Consider the following 13,344-nt stretch of genomic DNA (forward strand, 5'->3'; position numbering starts at 1 on the left):
TGGCAGCATCTGGCTCCAGGCACTTTGTCCCTCTCGGTGAGTTTTACATCCAGGTTCCAGCTCATATGAACCTGCCAAACTCCAAAAGGCACTGGGTGAAGACAATGGAGCCAAAGAATTTCCTCCCCTCCCCTCTTTGTTCTCGTTCATGAATGCTGTCCAACAGAAGGCACAGGTGGGCAGCAGAGTAAGCCTGCGCCCTCACGCTGCGTGACCGAAAAGGATATTCAGAGAAATATAATGCCCAGCTACCTTCTGGAAAACCTTGGTCTTCTGTTTGTTTGTTTGTTTTTGTTTTTCAGAGACAGGGTTTCTCTGTGTAGCTTTGGTGCCTGTCCTGGATTTTGCTCTGTAGCCCAGGCTGGCCTCGAACTCACAGAGATCCACCTGCCTCTGCCTCCCAAGTGCTGGGATTAAGGGCATGCGCCGCCACCGCCCAGCAAACTTGGCCTTCTGTAAAACAGACTGGCCATCTTCTGGGGTAGGTTGGCCCACTGACTGCTCATTCCTACAGCACCTGTGCATCCCTCCTGTTCCCTATCAGGAGAGGGGCCAGATGGTGTAAAACAGCATGAATGTCTGAGGGTGAAAAACTTGCATTGGCTGGGTGTGCATTCTCTCTGTTATTGGTTTGTTTGTTTTGAGACAGGGTTTCTCTGTGTAGCCTTGGCTGTCCTAGAACTCACTCTGTAGACCAGGCTGGCCTCAAACTCAGAGATCCGCCTGCCTCTGCCTCTGGAGTGCTATGATTAAAGGTGCATGCCACCACTGCCTGACCCCTTATTGGTTTTGTTTTGTTGATTTCCTTGAGACAGTGTAGTTATTTGTTTGCTTTACTTTTTTTACTCTGTTCTTTTGGGGCCCTCCACTGTAGCTGGAGTTTTCTCCAGTTCCACTTGGGCCCGCAGCCACTCAGACCCAAGTAAACACACAGAGATTATATTACTTATAAACTGTATGGCCATGGCAGGCTTCTTGCTATCTAGTTCTTATATCCTAAATTAACCCATTTCTATTAATCTATAAGTTGCCACTGGCTTGTGGCTTACTGGTACTTTACATCTTACTTCTCATGGTAGCAGCAGCTGCCAGGGTCTCCTGACTCAGCCTTCCACCTCCCAGAATTCTCCTCTCTGCTCATCCTGCTTATACTATACTTCCTGCCTGGCTACTGGCCAATCAGCATTTTATTTATCAATCAATCAGAGCAACACATTCACAGCATACAGAACGATCAAGATCCACAGAACTCCACTCAGCTCCCAGATAAATACATGGAGGCTTATTCTTTCTTATGAATGTTGTTTCTAGCCAGCCTTTCTTATATTATCCTGTCTACCTTTTGTCTCTGGGTTTTTAATCTTTCTCTATGCTACATACCTTTCTTTACTTCTTACTATGTGGCTTGCTGTGTAGCTGAGTTGCTGGCCCCTGGCATTCTTCTCTCCTTCTCCTTTTCTTGCTCCTCTCTTTCCTCCCAGATTTTTCCTCCTGTTTATTCTCTTGGCCTGCCAACCCCACCTATCCTTTCTCCTGCCCTGCTATTGGCCATTCATCTCTTTATTAGGCCAATCAGGTGTGTTAGACAGGCAAAGTAACACAGCTTCACAGAATTAAAACAAATGCAACATAAAAGAACGCAACACATCTTTGCACCATTAAACAAAAATTCCACAGTATAAACAAATGTAACACATCTTTAGCTAATATTCTACAAGACAGAGTCTCACTCTGTAGCACAGACTTGTCTCAAATGCATAGCAATCCGCCTGTCTCAGTCTCCCTAGTGCTGTGACGACAGGCATGCACTACACGTCCAAATTTCACCCTATTGTTAATCTACAGAAGGGTGAATCAAGCTTGAGTGGAACAGTGGAAAGATTTCAGACAAAAGGAGGAGAAAGAACGTTGGATTCCTGGAGCTGTAGTTATAACATGGGTACTGGGAATTAAACTTGGCTCCTTTGGGAGAGCTGCGTCTGAGCTAAGCCATCTCTCCAGCCCAAGGTGGACAGTTTTAAGCTTTACTGTGATGACAATGGTGAGCTAGGACGGGTAGTACTGGCCATCCAGAGTCTAGACTTCTGGTGTCTGGTGCAGAGGATGGACAGAAGGTGGTGGTGGTGGTGGTGGTGCTCCATGTAGTTAGTTGCAGCAGGTCAGAACAATTAGCTAGTGTGGTTCTGAGGGGTGGGGAAAGTTGGGGGGAGCATGGATGTGGTGTTTTGAATGAAAATAGCCACCATAGACTCATAGGGAGTGGCACTATTGGAGGTGTGGTCTTGGTTGGAGTAGGTGTGGTCTTGGTGGAGTGGGTGTGGCTTTGTAGGAGGAAGTATGTCACAGGGGGTGGGCTTTGAGGTATCAGAAGTTTGAGCCAGGCCAGCGTCACTCTCTCTTCCTGCTGCCTGCAGATTCAGATGTAGAACTCTCAATCACCTCTCCAGCACCATGTCTGCCTGGAGGGCACCATGCTTCCTGGCATGATGATGATGAACTAAACCTCTGAACTGTAAGCCAGCCCCAATTCAATGTTTTCCTTTACAATAGTTATCATGGTCACCATGTCTCTTCACGGCAATAGAAACCCTAAGACAATGGATGTTTAGTGACTAAAAGCAATCTAGAAAGAACAGATATGTAAAGACTGCGGGACCCTAAATTCATCCTGAGCATCCCGAGTAACAATATGAAGTGACTCACTTCTTCCCCCAACAAACGCAGGTCTTTGGGAAGCAGCCTTGCACAGCTGAGGTGGCACTGATTGCAAACTGGGAGCAGGGATGGAGTGAGGGATGTTCTGTGACTGCTGCCCCCAAAGGGGGATTCCAATTAATCCTTCCCTACTGTGAGGCTCAGGGCTGGGTGCTGGGGAAGAAGACCCTGGGGTATCTAGCTCCAGGAGGGAGCACTCCTCACAACACCAGCCTGGCCCTGGGGGGCTTGTTAGTGACTGCAGAGCCTCTGTGGCAGCAGCTCCAGGGACCCCAGAATAGGAGAATGTGGGTCCTCAGCCCCTCCCTTCTTAGGCAGAGAGGGATGTTCACGGGGATGTGAGAGCCTATCCTGGCCATGGTGAGTTGAGTTCTGGCTGCAGAAGCCACCTGCCCAATGCCACCTTCAGTGAGACCTGAGAATGAGTGGAGGAGGAGAACGGTTTAGATTGCCTGGACAGTGACCCCCATCCATGGAGCTGGCTTGAAAGGGGTTTATTTCCAATCTGAGTTGAGTTTGTGGGGTCCTGGAGAATCCTCAATGTGCTCAGGAAGGAACTAGAGGAGCCCCCGCCCCTCCCACCCCCAGCTCTGAACCCTGCAGACCCAGAACCCTGGGGCACAGGAGGTGGTGAGACAAGGTGATGAGAGGGCTTGGGTGTGTGGGGTACATGCTCATGCAGCCTGGACTACATGGGCGTGCGCATGCACACACACACACACACACACACATGCACACACACACACAAACACACACGCACACACACAGATCTATGTGGGGTGAGAGCTGGAAGCAGCAGGGAAGTAGGGAGGCACCAGACTCCCTCCCCAGCGCTCTTGGCCCTCTGCCCTCCTACAGTTCTCAGGAAGGACCCTGGGTCTGCTGCTGAACCCAGCACCCACAGGTAAGCCCTGCAGGCAAGCGCTGTTCTGGGGCCTTCATGGGGCGTAGATTCCATGGGCTCCAAGTGAGCAGGTGGGGACTGCTGGTCCTATCAAGTGACTCCTTGGACAGCCAGTCACCCATCTAAGAGGTGGGAACAGGAATCTGGATTGGCTCAGGAAAAATCAAACCCAGATCCTCTGCTGTTGCGGAGCAGGACCCAGCCACAGGAGGGGACCTGTACCAGCACTATTTGGCAGATTTCACTGTCAACTGTGAGTTCACAGGACTCATTTCTGAGTTTGCAGATGAGGCTCAGAAGGGCACAACAGCTGCCTGGTGCCCCACTGCCCCAATCTCAGCAACTGTGTCTCCCACCCACCAGACAAGCCTCGGTCCTAGGACCTTCGCTGCATGCCGATTTGGGCACCCGGAGAGAATAGGTGAGGGCTGCCGGTCCTGTGTTTTCACTTCCTCTGGCCTAGGCTCTTTTAGCTATCAAAACGATGGTAACTTGAGTTCTGTGTGTGAGTCTGGTTTTCCCGCTCGTCATGAAGGTGCATCTTGATGAAAGGCTCTAGAACATTGGTAGTCTAGCTACACACAGGACTTCCTGTTCTTCCTGATCTTTGGGCTGGGAATTGGTCACAGCACTATTTTTCAACTGTGAGTTCATAGGATGAGGCTCAGAGGGGTACAGCCAGCTTCCAGGAGTCATCTTGTCCCTTGCAAGGGGCATTCGAATCCAGAGTTACTAGGCTTAGGAGACGCAGCTCGCTGTCCTCACTATTCCCGTCTGTGAGAGCACCAGTTTCTGCTCTAGGTAGTAGTGATTGTTTCCTCGGTAATGACCCTCCCATCTGTGGAGGTGAGCAAGCAAAGCTTGACATATGGTGGTAAATTCACTCCTATGCTGAGTATATGTTGAGGGGAAATTTCTGTCTAAGCCCCTCTTTAAGCTAGATGGCTAGAGGGGTGTCTGGGAAGAGCTCGTGAGAATACATATAAGATCTTTCCTCTGTATCAGTGGTCTCAACCTTCCTAATGCTATGACCCTTTAATACAGTTCCTCATGTTGTGGTGACCCCCAACCACAAAATTATTGCACTGCTACTTCATAACTGTAGTTTTGCTACTGTTATGGATTGTAATGTAAATATCTGATATTCAGGATATCTGATATGGTCATTTGACCTCAAAGGAGTCATGACCCACAGGTTGAGAACAACTGCTCTATGTAAGAACCATAAATTGGTATTGAGTCAGCTAGCTCTGAGATTGGTTCCAAGAGCCATTCCCTAAGAAGCTGGAGGTGTATGTAGCCCCAGAAATTTGGTCGATAGGAAGATTGCAAGTTCCAGTGAGACCCTTCTTAAAAAAAAAAAAAAAAAGCCATTACTCACTTGGAAATTTCAAGATCTTTCTGATCTTTCTGATGAGTTGGCCTCATGGCTTGCTGATTAAGGTCTGTACCTGAGCCTGCAGCTCACCTTTGACTAGATTCTGGCTCTGCTGAAAAGATTAATTGCAATGCTTCTTGAAGAGATGAGTTGTTTTTTTTTTTTTTTTTTTTTTGAGCTAAGGACAGAACCCAGGGCCTTGCGTTTGCTAGGCAAGCGCTCTAGCCACTGAACTAAATCCCAACCCAGATGTATTATTTTTTTATATTATGTGTATGAATGTTTGCCTGCATGCACCATGTGCATGCAGCTGCTTGCACAGCTTGGAAAGAGTGTCAGATTCCTAGAACTGAAGTTTGCAGGTGGTTGTAAGCTGCCATGTGGGTGCTGGGACTTCGAATCCAGGTTCTCTGCAATAGCAGCCGGTGATCTTAACCACTGAGCTGTCTCTGCAGATGGTGCTGAGACAAGATCTCACTATGTAATTCTAGCTGGCCTTGAACTCACTATGTAGATGAGGCTGGTTTGAACTCACAGAGATCTGCTTTCCTCTGCTTTGGGAGTTCTGGGGTTAAGTCAGGGGCCACCATGCCCCACTCAGACTGTTTTTTAAGGCAGCGTCTCACATAACACAGCTGGCCTAGGACTCACTATGTAACCAAGGATGACCTTAGTCTCTTGGTCCTCTTGCCTCCACCTCTGGAGTGCTGTAGTACAAGTTTTTGTCACTGTGTCCAGAGAGTCAAATTCAATTTGACAGTTTAAAAATGCATATACAGAGGTTGGGCATTTAGCTCAGTGGTAGAGCGCTTGCCTAGCAAGTGCAAGGCCCTGGCTTCGGTCCTCAGCTCTGGAAAAAAAAAAAAGACAAAATAACAAAAAAGAAAAAGAAAAACAAACAAAAAATGCATATATGTATATATATATATATATATATATATATATATATATATATACATATAATACATGCAATTTATTTTGTTTTTTTGAGACAGTATTTCTCTGGGCCAGGCTGGCCTTGAACTCACAGAGATCCACCTGCCTCTGCCCCCTGAGTGCTGGGATTAAAGGTGTGCGCAGTTTTTGAGTGAGGTAAAGCTCACGTAGCAGTGCTAACTGTCAGAAGATAATCCAGCACTGCTGCGGGCATTTGTAGGCCATGCACGTGTCACTCTTAACTGTCCTTTTTATCTTTATGGTGGTGCTGGGCAGGGACCGTCAGGCTTGGTGCATGCAGGATGAGCCTTCCGCTACTGGTGAAATTATTAAGGCCACTCCACGTAGTTAAAAGGGAGGTTTATTAGTGGTGTAACTTACAAATGAAGGGATAGGTAGGTTGCAGGGTCTGGGGAAGGCGTAGCGCAGTCTGGCGGTGTTCTCTGGAGAACTCTGCTCTGTCTACCTCTAGCGTCCAGGGTCCAGGAACCAAGAGAGCCTGCACATCTGGATCTCTGGTCTTCAGGTCCCTCTCATGGCCCCGCCTTGTAGGCGTGACAGTTACCAAAGCCTCAATGGGGGTTGGAACTTCCAGATCAAAGCTGGAATGGCTACCCACTACATCCTTCCGCCAAGCTGTACTCCCCAGTCCTACCTCTACCATCAGTACATTTTATCACCTCAAGAAGAAACCCCTTCTTCACTAGTTGCCACTCCTTAGCCCCTCCCCAGCCCTGGCAGCTGCACTCTGCTCTCTGTGGACATTTTACGTAAACGGAGCTATTCGGGGCTGGGAGACGGCTCCCTGATAAAGAGCTTGCTATGCAAGCACGAGCATCTGAGTTTGGACCCCGGCATCCATGCGAGAAGCTGTGGACAGTGACCCCCACTGTAACTTCAGCACTAGGGTATGAAGGTGGGAGGCTCCTTGGTGTTTGGCAGCCAGCCATGGTGGCTGAAATGAGAATCTGAATCCGTGAGAGAATTTGTCTCAAAAACTACGGTAGAGAAAAATAGAGGATGTCAGCTATCTACATGTGCACACACCCAAGCACACTTCATCTAGGATCTCTTTCTAGATTTAAATGAAACCATGGATGGGCTTACTGTCTTCTTCCTCCATCTAAAGATCTTTGCTTTGTGTCTGTGGTCATACCACTCTGAACAGACCCAGTCTTGTCTGCTCTTGGAAGCTAAGCTGAGTCAGGCCTGGTTAGTACTTGGATGGGAGACCTGGGAATACCTGGTGCTGTAGGCTTAACAGAACAAAACAAAACAAACAAACAAACAAAAACCAAAAAGCGCTTTCCTTTGTGAATACTTAAAACAAAGACTTATTTGTGTGTGTGTGTGTGTGTGTCTGTGTGCGCGCGCGCACGAGCACATGCATTTGTGTGAATGTATGCCACATATATGTGGGTGTACACACAGGCCAGGGAGGGTGTTAGATCCCATAGAATTGGAGTTACAGACCCAAGCATGCACTCTTATCCTCTGGGAGAGCAAGGTCTTAACCACTGAACCATCTCTCTGGGCCCTGACTTGTAATTCTTCCTCTTCTTCTTCGGTTTTCTGAGACAAGGGTTCTCTGTGTAGCCCTGGCTGTCCTGGAATTTACTTTGTAGATCAGTCTGGCCTTGAACTCAGAGATTCACTTGCCTCTGCCTCCCAAGTGCTGGGATTAAGGGCGTGTACCACCACCGCCTCACTAATTCTTATCTTCTTGTGTGTTGAGGAGATACCTCGCTGGCTGGGTAATAACTGAGCATTTCTGAGTCTCTTTCTGTCTGCAAACCAGTGATGATCCTCCTGCCCCACCTGAGGCCTCACTGCCCTGCCTTGTCCCAGTAATCCTATCTCCTCTCAGGCTCCCGAGAAGCAGCAGGACAATGGGACCTGGCTGGTGACAGAGTTCGTGCTGGTGGGATTCTCCAACCTCCAGAACTGAGGTCCACTCTCTTCACCTTGTTCCTCCTCACCTACCTGGTCACACTCAGTGGCAACGCCACCATCATCACCATCATCCAGGTGGACCGCACCCTCCACACTCCCATGTACCGCTTCCTGGCTGTGCTCTCCTCTCTGAGACCTGCTACACCCTGGTCACCATCCCCAACATGCTGGCCCATCTGCTGATGGAGAGCCAGGCCATCTCCATCGCGGCTGTCGGGCCCAGATGTTCTTCTTCTTGGGCTTGGGATGCAGCCACTGTTTCCTGCTTACACTGATGGGCTACGACAGGTATGTGGCCATCTGCATCCTTGCGCTACTCTATGATCATGAGACCCGCCGTTTGCCTGTGTCTGGGAGCCTTGGTTTTCTGCTCTGGTTTCTCGGTGGCCTTGGTCGAAACCTGTATGATCTTCTCCTCGCCCTTCTGCGGCACAGGCCGCGTGGAACACTTCTTCTGTGACATCGCCCTGTGCTGAAGCTCAGCTGTGTAGACAGCACGCACAAGGGGCTTGGCATCTTCTTCCTGAGCATCCTGGTGGTGCTCTTCTCCTTCCTCCTCATCCTCCTCTCCTACGCCTTCATCGTGGCAGCCATCGTGAGGATCCCTTCAGCCGCGGGAAGGCGCAAAGCTTCTCCACCTGCGCGGCCACCTCACTGTGGTCATAGTGCATTTTGGCTGTGCCTCCATCATCTACCTGCGGCCAGACTCTGGGGCCAATCCCTCCCAGGACCGCCTGGTGGCGGTGTTCTACACGGTGGTGACGCCGTTGCTGAACCCTGTGGTCTACACCCTGAGGAACAAGGAGGTGAGGGTGGCCCTGAAGAAGAACCTGGCACGGGGCTGCGGAGTATTTAAGTAAGAACTTGAATTTGGGAGTGAACTTCTCTTATAATTAATACAAGTATATTTAAAAAAAAAAGACCTTGCTTTGTGCTGTTCACAACACCTGTGCTTCCGTGAACACGTTTCCCCTGGAACTGAATTTCCCTACTCGGAAAACGGAGGCAATCCTGCCCTAGATGAAGTAACCCGGTTGTCTGTCGGTCCCTGAGACAATCTAACCACAATAAAGGACGTCTTTTCTTTTTCCTGGTTTCCTTGACTTGATGTGGCGCAATGTGGTCTGCAGTGCTAGTGCTCACCAGTGGAGGGCACCACTGGTACCACCCAAGGCTGGAGATGGGCAGGGAGCAGTTTTTTTCTTCTAATAATTTTTTTTATTTTATTAAATTTGTAGTTTCTTATTTTTTTTCATGCAGTATATTTTTATCATATTCTTTCTCTTCCCAGGTCCTCCCTACCTCCTTACCCACTGAACCTCATGTTAGTGAGTCATTCCACCCCCCCACCATCCCCACCCCATCCCTCGCCACACTCCCCCACAACAGAGCATTTTTTGATGTTTGTTTTGTTTTATTTGTTTTTTTTTGTTTTGTTTTTGTTTTTGTTTTTCCCCAGACAGTTTCTCTGTGTAGTTTTGGTGCCTGTCATGGATCTCAGCTCTGTAGCCCAGGCTGGCCTCGAACTCAGAGAGATCCGCCTGGCTCTGCTCCCCAGTGCTGGGATTAGAGGCGTGCGCCACCGCCGCCCAGCCATAGAGCAGTTTTTAAAGAACTAGTCTGGGGGTTTTTTTAATTTTATTTTGAGAACTTCATATATGAGAACGGCATCACTCCCATCCTCCACCCCGCCCCAGTGAACACAGAAAGGTTTTAACTAGGAGAGGGGATGAAGACAGAGGCCGGAGGTGTAGCTCAGTGAGAAAGCATGCCTAGCACACGCAAGGTCCTGGACGTTTTCTGTTTTTGTTTTTCTCCCAGCCTATCGAGACTACATTTTGGTCAGGATCACACACTTAACTGCATTTTTTAAAAAGTACCTTTTGTTTTGTGTTTGTTTTTCAAGACAGGCTTTCTCTGTGTAGTCCTGTCTGTCCCGGAACTCTCTATGTAGACCAGGCTGGTCTCAAACTCAGAGAAATCCTTCTGCCTCCGGCTTCCAGAGTGCTAAGATTAAAGGCATCGACCACCTCCATCCGCTTTTAAAAAAAGTGCTTTTTAAGCCGGGCGGTGGTGGCGCACGCCTTTAATCCCAGCACTCGGGAGGCAGAGGCAGGTGGATCTCTGTGAGTTCGAGGCCAGCCTGGTCTACAGAGCGAGATCGAGGAAAGGCAACAAAATTACACAGAAAAACCCTGTCTTGAAAAACAACAACAACAAATGCTGGACACTTTCTCAAATATGTATTGAACATTTGTATTTTTATTTTTGAGAACTGTCAATTCTGTTCATTTGCCCCTTTATTGATTATATAATTTTTTTGTGTTTAATTTTTCAATTCTTCAAAAAATTGAAACGAAATACATTTGTTTAGTGTATATATGCATGTGTGGGGTACACATGTGCCATGGAGCCTTTGTGCAGGCCAGAGGACAACTTTTGGGAGTTGGTTCTCTTCTATCGTGTGGGTCCCCGGGATCAAAAAAGACTACCCAGCTTGGCAGCATGTGCTTTTTCCCACTGAGCAATTCTGGCTGCCTGAATCTTGCAGTTCTTTGTATGTTCTAGTCATGAACCCACCATCTAACGCAGGGGTGGCAAAACCTGTGACTCTATCTTTGCTCTGGTGGCAATTGTCTTTGCTGTGCCAAAGTCTTTTATGTGTCTGTCTGTCTGTCCGTCTGTCCGTCTATCCATCTATCTATCTATCTATCTATCTATCTATCTATCTATCTATCTTTGTTTTTTTGAGACAGGGTTCCTCTGTGTAGTCCTGGCTGTCCTGGAACTCACTCTGTAAACCAGGCTGGCCTTGAACTCACAGAGATCCTCCTATTTCTGCCTCCTGAGTGCTGGATCAAAGGCATGCGCCACCGCCCGGTGTGCAGAAGCTTTTTAATTTTATGTAACCACAGTGTCAATTCTCGGGATTACATCCTGTGTTATTGGCAACCTTCTCAGAGCTTATGTCCATATCTGAAAGTGTTTTCCTTGGCAGTTTTTTAAGTCTCATACTTAAGAGGCTCAGGTCTTAACTTAGAGATCTTTGATCCATTTTTAATTGTGCAAGGCAAGAAAAACGGATCTAGTTTCATCCTTTGACATATGGATAGCCAGTCTTCCTGGCACCATTTATTTTTATTTTTATGTGTTTGTTTTTGTTTTGAGAGAGGGTCTCACTATGTAGCCTTGGCTATCCTGGAACTTGTTATGTAGACCAGGCTGGCCTCAGACTCATAGAAATCCTCCTGCCTCTGCCTCTTAGTCATTTAAGGATAGGATCACATTGTCCACAGACAGGATACTTAGACTGCTACCTTTCCAGCCTGTGTCCCTTTTATTGCTTTCTCTTGTCTTATTGCTCCAGCTAAGATCTTAAGCACTACACTGAGTACACTGAGAGAATGAGCTCCCTAACCTCATTGCGGATTTTAGATGGGTGCTTTCAGCGTTCCCCCATTGACTTTAATCTTGGCTAGAGGCTGTTGTATGTAGACTTTGTTATGTTGGGATTTGTGCCCCCTCTTGAGTTTCTTTGGGGATTTTATCATGAAGGGATGTTGAATTTTATTAAAGTCCTTTACTGAGATGGGCATGGGATGTCTGTCTTTAAGCCTGTTTACATGGTGTAAACATGTAAAGTGGTGTAATCCACCTACTGACTTGTGCATGTTGAACTATTCTTTGAAGTTCACTGACTTGGACATTGGGTTTATTATACACTTGTGTGATTTTAACTTGTTCTTGAATTTTGTTTGCAAAAATTTTGAGATTGTGTGTGTGTGTGTGTGTGTGTGTGTGTGTGTGTGTGTGTGTGTTCATTGGGTGAAAAATATATACTTGATACAAGGTGTCTTAGTTAGGGTTTTTATTGCTATGAGGAGACACAATGACCACACTAACTCTTATAAGAAAAAACATTTAATTGGGGTCTAGTTCAGAGGGTCAGTCCATTATCATCATGGTTGGGAGCATGGCAGCATGTAGGCAGATATGGTACTAGAGCTGAGATTCCCACATCTTGCAGGCAACAGGAAGTTGACTGAGACACTGGGCAGTAGTATCCTGAGCATAGGAAACCTGAAAGCTCACTCCCACAGTGACACACTTCCTCCAACAAGACCATATCCACCCCAACAAACCCACACTTCCTAATGGTGTCCTCTCTATGAGATTATGGGGGTCAATTATATTCAAACTATCACACAGGGTCTCACTTTGTAGCCCTGGCTGAACTCACAGATTTACCTGTCTCTGCCTTCCAACTGCTGGAATTAAAGACGTTTGCTGCCACACCCAGTAATGTGTGTGTGTGTGTGTCACATGTGTGCACACTCATGCAGGCAAGAAGAGAACTGGAGTTACAGGAGGTTGTGACCTGTTTGACCTGGGTGCTAAGAACTGAGCTGCAGTCCCCTGGGAGCTGAAGGCCCTCTGAGCTGCTGCGCCCTCTCTCCAGTCCTATGGTTTCCTCCCTTTTAGACCTTGGGTGATGCTGATTTTCTACAATGGCCTTGGTGGAGTTCCTCCTCTCTTTCTTCTATAGGCTACTTGAGTGTAGTGGGTAGCCATTCCAGCTTGGATCTAGAAGTTCCAACCCCCATTGAGACTCTGGCAACTGTCACGCCTACGAGGCGGGGCCAGGGGAGGCGCCTGGAGACCTGATAGCTGGATGGGAGAGCGAACTCTCTGTGCCAAGACCCTGAACGGTGGAGGTGGACTGAGCAGAGCTCCAGAGAACACCGCTGGACTGAGATACACCTTTCCCAGACCCTGCAACCTACCTTTCCCTTTTTGTAAGTTACCCACTAAATAAATCTTCCTTTTAACTACGTGGAGTGGCCTTAATAATTTCACCAATACTTGAGGTTTGATTTATTTATTTTTATTACAACTTCAATGTCATGGCTTGTTATGGATCTGTTGATGCTGTTTATATCCTCTTGATTTAATTTTGGGAGGTCATATGTTTCCTGGAATTTATCTATTTCTTATACATTTTCCAGTTTTTTTTTAAAAAAATCTAAGTCATCCAAGTATTCCCTAGGAATCCTCTGGACTTCACTGAATGTGTTGTAGCATTCCACTTTTTATTTTCAATTTTTATCCTTTATTGAAAATAGATTTTTTTCTTATATAACTCACCCTGATTAAAATTTTCCCTCTCTGTATGTCTCCCAGCTCCTTCCCACCTCTCCTCCTATCTGGATCCACTCCTTGCCTCTCATTAGAAAACAATCAGTTTCTAAATGATAATAATAAAATATAACAGACAAAATATAATAATACAAAACAAAAACTATCACATTAGAGTTGGACAAGACAAACAGAAGGAGAAGAGCCCAAGAGAAGGCCAAGAATCAGAGATCCACCTTTTCCAGCACTCAGGAATCCCATTAAAAACTAAAACTGAAAGCCTTAATACAGATGCAGAAGACTGGTGCAGACCCATGCAGGC

General features: G+C 47.2%; 2 pseudogenes; both read left to right on the top strand.

The window, feature by feature from the left end:
* Positions 1 to 6,793: 6,793 nt before the first annotated feature.
* On the top strand, positions 6,794 to 8,746 carry LOC114680856 (annotated as a pseudogene).
* Positions 7,076 to 7,191, top strand: LOC114680878 (annotated as a pseudogene).
* Positions 8,747 to 13,344: the final 4,598 nt, after the last annotated feature.

This window comes from Peromyscus leucopus, unplaced genomic scaffold (assembly GCF_004664715.2).
Source record: "Peromyscus leucopus breed LL Stock unplaced genomic scaffold, UCI_PerLeu_2.1 scaffold_878, whole genome shotgun sequence".
Taxonomy (NCBI): Eukaryota; Metazoa; Chordata; class Mammalia; order Rodentia; family Cricetidae; genus Peromyscus; species Peromyscus leucopus.